Raw genomic sequence first — 12,050 nt, 5'->3', positions numbered from 1 at the left:
AGGTTTAAAATAAGGTTTTAATGTTTTATTTTAGAAATATATATATCGTGGTGTTCATTTCCATGTTGTGATTATAGACCAAGTAATGTTTCCCCTGTACATTGTATCAAAATGCTCCAGCACTTCTCATTGTTCCCAGACTTGAAGACCCTTCACTAGCCCCATTCACCTCCCTTTCAGCACATTGGGTATCATCAAAGGCAGGATTACAGTGGGCAGAGCACCTGACAGATCTAAGCTTATTAGCTTCCATTAAAAAAAACTGCACAGGAAGAGTTTAGAGGAGGCAGTAGATGAAATGTAGCTAATCTGTTAGCATTCCTTTCAGATACTTTAAAGAGAGGTGGATAATCTGTCTTTATGAAAAATGAAACTGAAGTGGTACTTCCACTCTCAAGTTCTGCTTCTGCACTCTCTAGCATTAGTTTCCAGTGATGTTTGATCTTTAATTTCCTTCAGGATCAATAAAGTATCTATCTGTGTATCCCTAAACAAGCCCATCACCTGGCTCCCATTTTATCATCTTCACTGTGGAGAAACTTTCTTTTCAAGATATTTTAACAAAGTGGTCACTGTGCTACATGCTTTTTTGTTTCTGATCAAAAATGGTGCATCAGCTGATGCACACAAGTGTTTCTTAGCTAAACTCACCTCTTTATTCCTAAAACCTTTTAATTTCTAAACAGAAATGTGGTAAACCATCTGGCAGATGCTGTTTTTTCTAACATGTGAACTGTTCCTTAAAACAGCCATGCAGTACATTTCTGGGTGCAAAGCAGAAATGCTTCCTGGACAAACCATAACCAGTTTTACACACTCACTCCTTTACTCATTCAAACCTAAAGGAAATTATACTTTCTACAATTCTTTGATTTAAGGGATGAAGGAGAAATCTCACATATATGTACCGTTTACAAACAGAATTATAAAAATCATGATGTGTAATATGTTTCATTTAATGATCTTTAATAATTTATTATGATATGCAATTGCAAAGCAATAACAAATCAAGAAAGGGGACAATTATTTCTTACACCGCTGTATAAACGTAGTTTGTGATGTTCCAGTTTAAGCTCAATTAAAACTAACATGCTGTATTATAAAATATTTGGCTTCCAATTAATTCAAACCCAATATAAAATAAAACAGAAAGCAGTGGTTTGTAACTGTATTTTACAGGTATATTGATGTTTTAAAGATATTTCATGTTTTACTGCTACACCAGATACTCATACCAGTACAACACACTACTGTATCATTATTGTTAATGTCACTGCAGTGCTAAAAATGATCCACTACCTAAATAACAAGTCAGTGGATGTCTTTTGGGGTTCCTTTTTGATTGATAAATGGGGTGCAGGGAAGTGACGGTGTACAGAGCAACAATAAGTAATCTGTATGGTAGGTATAGCTAGTCAAATAAATAATAAAATTAAAAATAAATGATTATAAAGATTGATTGTACCCATTGTAAGTTTAAACACTGCTGCACTGCAGTTTTTTTGTATATATATTCCATGTAATGACATGGTTGCCTGTATAGTTCTGGTATAAGTGTATCAGGTATATATTAGCGTTTTATATAGTATATATCAGTGTATATTAGTGTTCACTCCTAATTCGATGGTAATACTTTCCTAAATTACCCCTTTATGTACTACTTTCCTTTATACGGTTCAAGTCATGGTTAATTAGTTAATCTGTTGCACCTGTTGCTGATGCTAATTCTTTAGTCTATTTAACCCTTCAGTGGCCCGCTAAAGGGTTTTTGTCTAAGCTCTGTGAAAGACAAAACTTTGAGTTAGCTAGCAAATTAGTTGTGACATTTTATTTATTGAAAGATCCAGATTTAAGCAACCTTCACCAAAATGTGTTCGAGTTATGCTTAAGACCTTTTTTAAATCTTACTTTCAGTTAAGCTCTATGTAACTCAATATGTTTTATAAGTAGCTAAATATCTTGCTAGCTTGGCTAACATTAGTAATACACAAGTAGGTGGAAATCAATTTTAACACTTGTAGAAAAATTCTGTGTTTATCTGTGACGATGCAGGCTAGTTTACTTGCAGATTGCTAGCTGGCCATCTACAGGGATGGCAAAATAATCTAAATATACATGTTGGGGGTTTTAAAAATGGTATATATTAGTAGATCTCTTAATTTTTTTTATTTAGTAGTTTCTAAGATATGATGCTACTAATGTCATGTACTGTGATATTACTAATGACACTTGAACCAGTGACCGGAGTTGCAAGTGATTTGTTTCCTCTTCTAAACATACAGCTAATCTGTAATATTTAGTTAGCATTGTCCATTAGATAACATAATGTTAATGTGCTGCTAAACATTTTTACTAATTTCAGTTGGCTTTCCACCCTATTTGTTGCTTATAATAGGCTGTGTTTTCTGAAAAGGCTTTAAAAAGATTAAGCCAGGAAATGTAAACTCATTCAGACAAAAGAGCATGAGATCAGGTACTGAGGTAGGACAGGAAGGTATAGATTGCAGTTTATATCTAAATGTGTCCAATCTGGTTGAGGTTGAGACGTTATACACAACTAAACTCGGTGTATAAGAGGGGTGTTCATGTACAGCCATATAGTGTATACTAAAGTTGTTGAATCCTTTCACTAAATCGAAGGATAAGTTAGAACTTTGAAATCAAGAGTTATGCAAACCCTGACTATAAAGCAGCATCTGTTTATTTTGGAAATCCCTGTTTTGTAAACCCCACTTTCAGCCCCAGCACATCATTCAATTCTAACAGGCCAGAACTACATAAACGCAGTATTGTAGAGTTTTATGTTCATCAGCAGGAAATCCTTTTTTATGAGTTTATTTAGTGTACAGGTGCAAAGCAAACACTCAGGAGATGTTTTACCGTGCTGGGTTACGGCTTGTGGAACCGTTTAAAAGGTTTGAATTCCATGTCAGCTACGTTGTTGTTTGATTAGGTCATGTGACCAGTTTAAAAAACAACAATGAAAAATCCCTGTCAGACTGAATAAACCTGCACTGATTGCTAAGAAGTGTATGCAATCAATCATATAAATGTATAAAAGTAATGTGCTTTTTAATATATATTATAAACAGTAGAGCGTGAGATCTAGAATCCTTGTAAGCACTCCTGAAGAAATGCTGTTTTCAAACTGCTGAATTATTCGCTGAAGCATTTTTTACAGATTTATGAGCCTTAATCTTTCCTTGCTCATAAAGGATTTGGCTTTTCCTGAATTCTATTTTTAAACCCAAATATGATTCGTCACTTGTTTAAAAGGTTTTTTGTGCATTCAACAATGTTCTCACTATTAAAGTTTCCCCGTCTTAAGATTTTTGATACCTGCTGCAAGCCACGATTTGTAAACTAAACCGCGATTTGTTGACTAAAATGTAAACTCCAAAAGCTTGGAGTTTTGTCCTAAATAGGTTATGCTAACTTGATAATTTATAAATGAATTTGCAGTATGAACACTGCTACTGACAGGACTAAACCACTTTGTAAAAGTAAAGAACTGCTAAGCAGTAATACTGTGAGTGTATTTTTCTAAAGCTATGCTTATACTGTACTGTATACACACACAGACTGGGCACAGTAACAGCTGGACATGCTGTAACCTGTTAAAAGTTAACTTAAAATCGAACAGAACTACCCAGCTCGAGTGCTCTGTCAGACACAAAACTAATCTTACTTCACCAACATTTGGAATGAATAAACTTCATGTTCAGCTCTTTGTTTTACCCCCCAGGCTGATGTCATTCCAAAGGGTTACATTTTGTTTGATCGGCTTTTGGTTTTAAAGGTTTTCATTTTACATCCCTTCATATCCGTTATGAAGGATGTATTTTTTTCCTTGTGCATTTACAGTTTTTATCTCTCTCTCTTGCTTCGGGTTTTTGTCTTCTTGAGGGTTTGACCTCCCTCTCTCTGGCCTCTTTGCTCAGTGAGCCTTTAATTCCTCTCAAGTTTTGTCCTCTTTTTTTTCTCATTTTACCTTCTTTTAACTTGTGACTCTCCCTCTTTTTACCCTTTTTTGGTTCAGCTACATTCTCAGATGTTTGTAGAGCCCAAAGTACCCACTGTCCCACCCTTCTCACTTTCAACTTTTCTTTCTCTCTCCCACACGCATTTTTCCGTCTTTAATCTTTCTTTGAACTTCCCGCCATCTCACTAATCTGAGCCTTTTTTCTGGTGGCCTGGCTAATACCTCTCCTCTCTCGTTTACTTTATCCACTGTAGTTGGACATTTTAAAAAAGCTGTCAAAAGACGTGATTATGAGAGAGACCCAGTGATCTCTTTACATAGACGCATTTTACATCATTTTACTCCCGATAAGAAGAGTAAATTCTGAATGTCTAAATTCTTAGATGCATTACAATGCTGCCTACTGAGGTGCCTTAATTCTAAGCGATTATCTGACTGAATAACGAGGGACCATCCAATGCTTTCTTAGAGGTGAAAGCAATCCCAGCATTCAGTGTGGCACAACTTTTCTTACAAAAAATTACAAATATGGCAGGTGAATGCTGAGCAACGACCTGAGTTCTTTTCAATTGTAAATAAATTGTCATTGATTTTTAATTTGTATGAAATTGTCGCTTATTTGCACATTTGGGCTTATCAGTGACAGTTTATCCATTTTTTGAGGGAGTTGTGCTGCCTCAGCCCATTGGTTTGAATGTCTTGAGGCTAACTGTGTTAGCTTAGTAAGCTACTGTAATTGCCGTAATCGCTGTATAAGTAGTGCATCTAAATAATCTGCCTTATGAGTTTGATATCTTATTAAAATCCACTCCACTTACAGTAAACAGCTGCCCAGTTAGGCAGTAGGCAGCAAGGCAACTCACTGTGTTTTCAGACAGACCCATGGACTCTACTAGACAACTGATCTGGTATCTGGTACCAGAACATTACCAACAGGTTCTTCAACATCTGTCTGTTGTGGGGTGAATGATGGATCATCATATAGTGCATCTTGGTAACATCTGTTATGTGCATGGGTAAATGATGCAGATGTTACAAGTTATTCACATGTTCTTGTAGAAAACTGTATTTGTCGGACCAGTAGACTTTCCTCTATTGTTGTGATGTCCAAATATGATGACACCTGTGTTGCCACTATAGATGTTTTCAACACTGGAAAGAAAACCTTACATATAGTTTTTTAAATATATATATATAGTTGATGAAAACTACTTATTTTACATTATTGGTTTAAAAAATATAGTTTTTTTTTTTTTCATTTTTCATTTTCATCAACTGCTTTATACTCGTCAGGGTCGCAACTGGTTTGGCTCCACCTGGACTCATCAGACACAAGGCAGGAACACGCCAGCCAATCCATCGCAGGGCTTTGGCCACCCCAATCACCCCAGCCCTCTCAAAATGTTTGTGTTGATGCCCAATCGGCTGATCACACCGCTGAGATTCGGACCCAGATCTCAGCAGTGGTGGGCTAGCGTAATAGATATAATAGTTAAATATAAAATATAAAAAATTAAATATAATAGTTAAAATCTGTATAGACCTATGCACATCATCTATATTAAATTTGCTTATACAATGTCTATATTTTCAATTAAATAGTAGCATTAGTGAGATCTTACATAAAATAACGTCACTGAAAAGTTTGACTACGTTATTTTCTACATCGACTCTTACGCTGCATTTTTGCATACAAAACAGGGAACGAACAAAGCCTTCCTGGCATTACCATAGCAACTTGAAGCAGCAACAGAATGCCAAGTGTGTGCGGGTACACCGCTGGCACTGCAGGGTCTCCAGTCCTGTGCTGCAGGGGCTGTCTGATTTCACACTTTGTCTCCCTTTATGCACATCAAACATTAACCTGCTAAACAGAGAGATCTGTGGAGCACTTCAATGAATAAAACGGATTTTAAATGAACACAGTTTTACCTGTTACAGCTGCAAGATTTATATATTTATTTATATAAGCTTGCTTGATGCACAGGGGTGCACAGGGGTGAGACAAAGCCCTGACCTAAACCATATCAAGCACCACATCCATGCCTTAGATTTTAATGGGAAGTCCAACAATGTCATGGTCAGGTGAACACATCCTTTTAAGCGTATAGAGTGAATTCTTTTGGAGTAATGCTAGTGCTACATGAAGAAGTAATTCTGTAAACTTTTGGTTAACCCCTGGGGTAGTGGGGGAGGTGGGGACAGGTTCTTGTGGGGACCATGTGGTGGGAAAATTATAGGGTTGTAGTTCTCCTGTAGATATTGCTAGACAAGGAACATGGTAACTATTGTTATTTTCACTTTTTTAAAGATTTTAATGACCGGTTGGCTTTATTGTAGACTTTATATTTAACGGTCATGAATTGCTTGCTTGTGTTTTTTGTTTGATTGAAGCATTTTTAATTTAATTTAATTGTGACCCTTAATCTTAATAACAAAATGAACCAGGAAAGTTTTCTTTTCTAAGTGCTTTTCTAATGCTTAATTAGTCAATAGCTTTTTTTTTTTCCTTAAAATTGTCTTAGTTTTCCTTCTAACACTTCTCTAAACCTGCACTCAGGGCCTCTGTAACTCACTTCTGTGCTTTGCGTTCTCTGCTGAAGACGTTGAATTGGCGACACTCCGCATGGCTTAAAAATTCTGTGCGTATTCTGCTATGTCAGCTCATGTTAGACGGGCCACACCAGAACCTACAGAATGGTAAAAAGCCCAAAGGCTGAATTCCTGTGGAACAGAGGTGAGAAGAAATGTTAAGAGGTAACAGGAACATCACTTTGTTCTAGTGTTGTCTACAAAGTGATGGTGGAATGAATAAGAATGCACTTGGCCTCAAATTGGCTCAACTGAAAATTTAGCAATGGCTATAAACTGAAACATATAACTGACGAGAAGTATAAATTATTATAATTCTCATATTGAACGTACTGGACCCAGTGGAAAGTGTCAACTGTGAAGTGTGATGAAGAATGAATACTTGTCTGTATATATACACATTAAAAATTGAAATGTAATAATATTTAAAAAATAACAGTCTTTAAAGAAGTTAAACAACTATTGCACTGAAAGGTGTTGCACAGTTGTAAGTAACAAAGTAACAAATGTTGCACAGTTTTTAAAAAGGTGTTGCACATGGTTTAAGTTTATGATTGTGATGTTTAGAAGTTTTTTTACATGGAGTCAAACTTTAAACAACTGGGATGTGCGAGTTCTGGGAAGTGCGAGCGTGAATGTGTGTGGCTAAGCGAGGTAGGTGGGAATGTTACTCCACAGCGACTCCCCGTGCAGTGCCTCTCGCTCAGCCGGGGTCAGTGAGTGCACGCTGCTACCCAGAATCCCTCTAGTCCTGTCAAATGTGCTGCACATCACTGGTCCTTTAAGAGTATGAAACAGGAGCCGCCTGTGTGTGCCCCCACCAGACACCCAGGCAGGAAGGAGAAAGAGAAAAAGAGCTTGGGAGGGAAAACTGGTGTGTGCGCGAGAGGACGAGAGAGCATGACAGAGGAAGAGTGAAGAAAATCTGAGAAAAGATAAACACGTGAAGATGGGAGATAAGAGAAAGAAAGGGCATGAGAGTGTGTGCAAAATGCAAAAAGAAAAAGCATAAAAGAGAGAGAAAAATGCAGTAAATGAAAATTGTAAAGCAATAGTAAGAAAAAGAGCATCAGTGTGTGTGTGTGTGTGTGAGAGAGAGAGAGAGAGAGAGACCAGACTCTACATATAAATTAATTAATTTTCAGTAATTGTTGTATCCTGGTCAGCATCACGGTGGGTCCGGTACCACATGAAAACATTAGCAAAACATTAGAAAACATTTTTTCAAATTAATTGAAAAAAAACAGAGGTAGAACATCCAAAATTTCCCACCCACTCTAGCACCTGTGCCACAATGCCATCTGCATACTGAACAGTAAGGAGACTGAGTATTGGTGTAATTATTTGTCATGTAGTACAATAATCTGGATTGGGACACAGCCTGAATGCATCCAAGTCAGCATTGCAGTGGGTCTGACATCACCCAGAAATACTCAACACTAAGGCAACATAAACGTACATATTTATTTACACCTCGGGAAATTTGACCCAATGGAAAGTGTCAACTGTGAAGTGTGATGGAGGATGAATAATGGTCTGGATTTCACTTCTAGTCAGGGAAAAATCTAATTCTTCAGTGTTTGTAAACATGCTACAGTTGTTCTACAAACCTAGTTTGGTGCAAGTAAAAAACAGTAGTGACAAAATGTAAAAAACATTTTAGATGAAAATCATGATATTCTCAGCCATCATGAATGAATGAAACTCCTTGTCAGTTTGGATAATTCATTAAGGCATCATACTTATATAAAGTGGCAGCACTGTGGCGCAGTGGGTAGCACTATATTTAACAGCAAGAAGGACCTGGGTTTGATCACACAGCCAGGATGCCATCTTCTCTAGAATCCGAAGACATGCAGTCAGGCCAATTGGAGATACTAAAAAAATTGGCAAGTGTGTGTGTCTGCCCTATGATGGACTGGCGACCTGTCTAAGGTGTTTCCTGCCTTTCGCCCAATGAATTGGACCCACCGCGACCCTGACTAGGATAAACCTGATCCACCTTTTTATGGATGCTGAAAACATCCTTGTGAAAGCATTATATGAACATTTATGTGAGTGTGTGTTAGAGAGAGAGCATGTAGACAAGAGAATGCTGCTGAAAAGTGCAGGAGGGATGAAGAATGGATAGAGAAGACCAGTGATGCAGCTTATGAGGAGTAGTAGATAGGAGAGTGCTGAGGAAGACTGAGACATGGCACGGCATCCCTGCCCCCACTCCAAAGCCCCAAACTCACCATCATTCACGATTGTAATATCGGTTTTCTCTGCGGCGCTGAAAGGAAGCAGCCCTGTTGCTAAGAGAATGGAAAAGCCACCATTTCTTATTGGCTGTAAGGATGCTTTTCATTATCCAATAAGAACTTCAGAATTAGCAGGAGAGTGGGTGAGAGATATTACGAGAATGAGAGTGAGAGAGGGCCACACCGGCACACTTGATTAATATGCCAGGCATGTTTTATAGGTTACAACTGGTCTGGGAGTGAATGTATTGCAAATGCAACACGTGGTGTGTGCGTGTGTGATTACAATATGACCTTACCTTACTCATTCACTACATACAGTAAATGCTATATAACATACTCTTTAGGATACATGTTAAGTATTAAGTCCAAATGAACATACAAATGTGGGATAAGTAAAATAATGGATAAAGCAGAATACAATAACACCACAATAAAATTGGTTTATGGCATTTTATGACTATTACATAGCTCAAAGTTGATTGGGGGAGATTTTTGGGGGGTTGTAAATAATCTTGGTCATATTTTTACATCACAGCTGGCTGCATATGTGGCTGTGTAGCTGCAAACCAATCAGAATGCACATACTTACTTCTGTAGGCTTTAGCATCAGAGCTAAACCACAGACCAATGAAAGATGATGGACTGGTCTAATGAATCAACAACTGTCAAACTTTAATTATCCACTGCTAGTGCTAGTGCCAGAGACCATGTCTTAACAGGTAAAAGCTTTCTTGTGGCAGTTCTTGTGGCAGTTCTTGTGGCAGTTCTTGTGGCAGTTCTTGTGGGACAGTTGTAGCCTAGTGGTTAAGGTACTGGACTAGTAAGCAGAAGGTTGCTGGTTCAAACCCCACCACTGCCAGGTTGCCACTGTTGGGCCCTTGAGCAAGGCACTTAACCCTCACTTGCTTAGACAGTATAATGTAAGTCGCTTTGGATAAAAGTGTCTGCTAAATGCTGAAAATGAAAATGTAAATCTTGTGGCACAATTGGCTAATCCGAATGTGAAAAGAGGGATCTGATCCCTTTACACCTTGTGAGCAGCGTTTTCAGTATAGGCCTCAGACCCACCATCACTTAAACAATAATAAAACACTGAATTAATTAATAAGAAGTTTTACTGATAAAATTTCATATAAATATATGCGCATATTGTTTAAATGATGTTTTTGCAGTGCTGTTTGTTTTGCGATTAACATTAGATGTGATGTGGTCAGCCAGCTGCCCCATTTTTAACAGGTTCTGGCAACACACTCAAATAAACTATAAAAATAAATAGAAAATGAAGAAAACCTGAACCAAAGTATTCAGCACGTTGTTGGTGCCGAGACTTGTACAGTAATGTTGGAGAATCAGAGTTACACAACACAAACTCCTATCCACTGTTTTTTTTTTTCTCCCAACATTAAAAACTAAAACAAAACCAAAAGTGTTGCACTGTGGCACAGTAGATAGTGTTGAGTGCCCGAGGAGCTGGGTTTTATGGGCTTTAACCTTGTGTGCACTATCTGTGTGTCTGTTTTGGTGGAAAAAGAACTGCACAAGGTGGTTTGATTACTCTAAACTGCCCCTAGGTGTAAGTTAATGGATAACTGAGTGATTTTCCAAAATAATGTGATTTTAGGCTGCATTACATGATTAGTGACAAGTATAACCAAAAAATTAAATACACTGGATGCAAACCTTAGATAACAAATCCTTTTTAATGTTATTTCAGTGTAAAAGGTAAAGCAGGAAATTTTAAAACTGCTCTAGCAGAACACAAGCTGTTTGGATTATATAAACTGAATTAAGTTTGATTATTAACATAGTGCTTAAATGTTCAGAACTGTATAGTGCATCTAATATTAATCATTAATGAATTACAAGATTTGCATTATGAGATTTGATTAATTAGGGTTGGGGATAATTAGGGTAAAAAAAAAACCCCATAGAAAATTAGATTGTCCCGTTCTGTCTGTGCTCTGTCTGTCTGTATGTCTGTCTGAGTAGAGTGCAGGTGTCTCTCTCTCACACACACACACACACACACACACACACACACACACTCACACACACACACACACACACGTGCACACACACACACACACACAGTGTCTTATAGTTTGACCATTGTCTTTTAGCACCCTCATTATTGATTTAGTGTATGTACTCTGTTTTTAAACACCAAGCTGTGGCCTAGTGGTTAAGGTACTGGACTAGTACTCAGAAGCTTGCTGGTTCAAGCCCCACCACTGCTAGGTTGCCGCTGTTGGGTCCATTAGCAAGGGCCTTAAACCTCAATTGCTCAGACTGTATACTGTAACTGTATTGTAAGTCGCTTTGGATAAAGGCGTCTGCTATATGCTGAAAATGTAAATGTAAACACCCACAATAAACAATTTTAATTCAAAATAGTAGCAGAAAAAGTAAGTTGCAGGAATAACTGAAATCCTAAGCCTGTGATTAGATGTCTAATACAAGTGTATGTAAAATTTGTACTTCAGATGTAACATTTGTAACTTTTATATTAACCTTGTTATCAATCAGCTAGCTGGGTTAGCTATTTAACAACTGGTAAAGCCTATGTTGAAATGATACATTTTTGGCTTTACTGCTGTAAAACGTATAGAATTAAAGGTTCAGGTAAAGTTAGAACCTTAAACCACAAACAGAAGGAAGAAAATCATAGTAATGCAACATAAAAAGCTTGACTTTTAAGTAACTATATAACAAACACAGCTACGTGTGAGTTTAATTGGGTTTAAAAATGGTGTGAAGTGGAAGTTTCCTGGCAAGGATGGACAGCCAGAAAGGGACTGAAGTGGCACCTCTATGACCCAGTCCAGGGACGGAAAGTTTCTATAAACCAAGACTATGGGGTGTAAATGCTTGTTTTACAGGTTGGAATCTCATTCCGGTTATTAACGTGGAGCAGCTGTGAGGAGCTTCTGCCCCCTAGTGGTCAAGAACACAAATGTGCTGCAAAATTGTTAACCTTATTCTGGTTTCCACATAATTCAAATGTAGTAAAATACACTGTTTATTATATCTGAACTAAACAATATACATGTTAAATGAACTCGAAATGTTCCAAATTTAAGCAGTGAGAATTAAATTTCCAGGCACTAAAGTTTGAAGTAATCACTGGTATAAAGCAGGCAAACTAGGACAAGTGTGTACATTAAAACTGATTTATAGTTAAATATCATTTATATCTTTTTAATAACTTGGTAACATCATGTCACTGGTTA

This window comes from Trichomycterus rosablanca, chromosome 26 (genome assembly GCF_030014385.1).
Source record: "Trichomycterus rosablanca isolate fTriRos1 chromosome 26, fTriRos1.hap1, whole genome shotgun sequence".
NCBI classification, from domain to species: domain Eukaryota; kingdom Metazoa; phylum Chordata; class Actinopteri; order Siluriformes; family Trichomycteridae; genus Trichomycterus; species Trichomycterus rosablanca.
Note: the sequence above shows the minus strand (reverse complement) of the source record.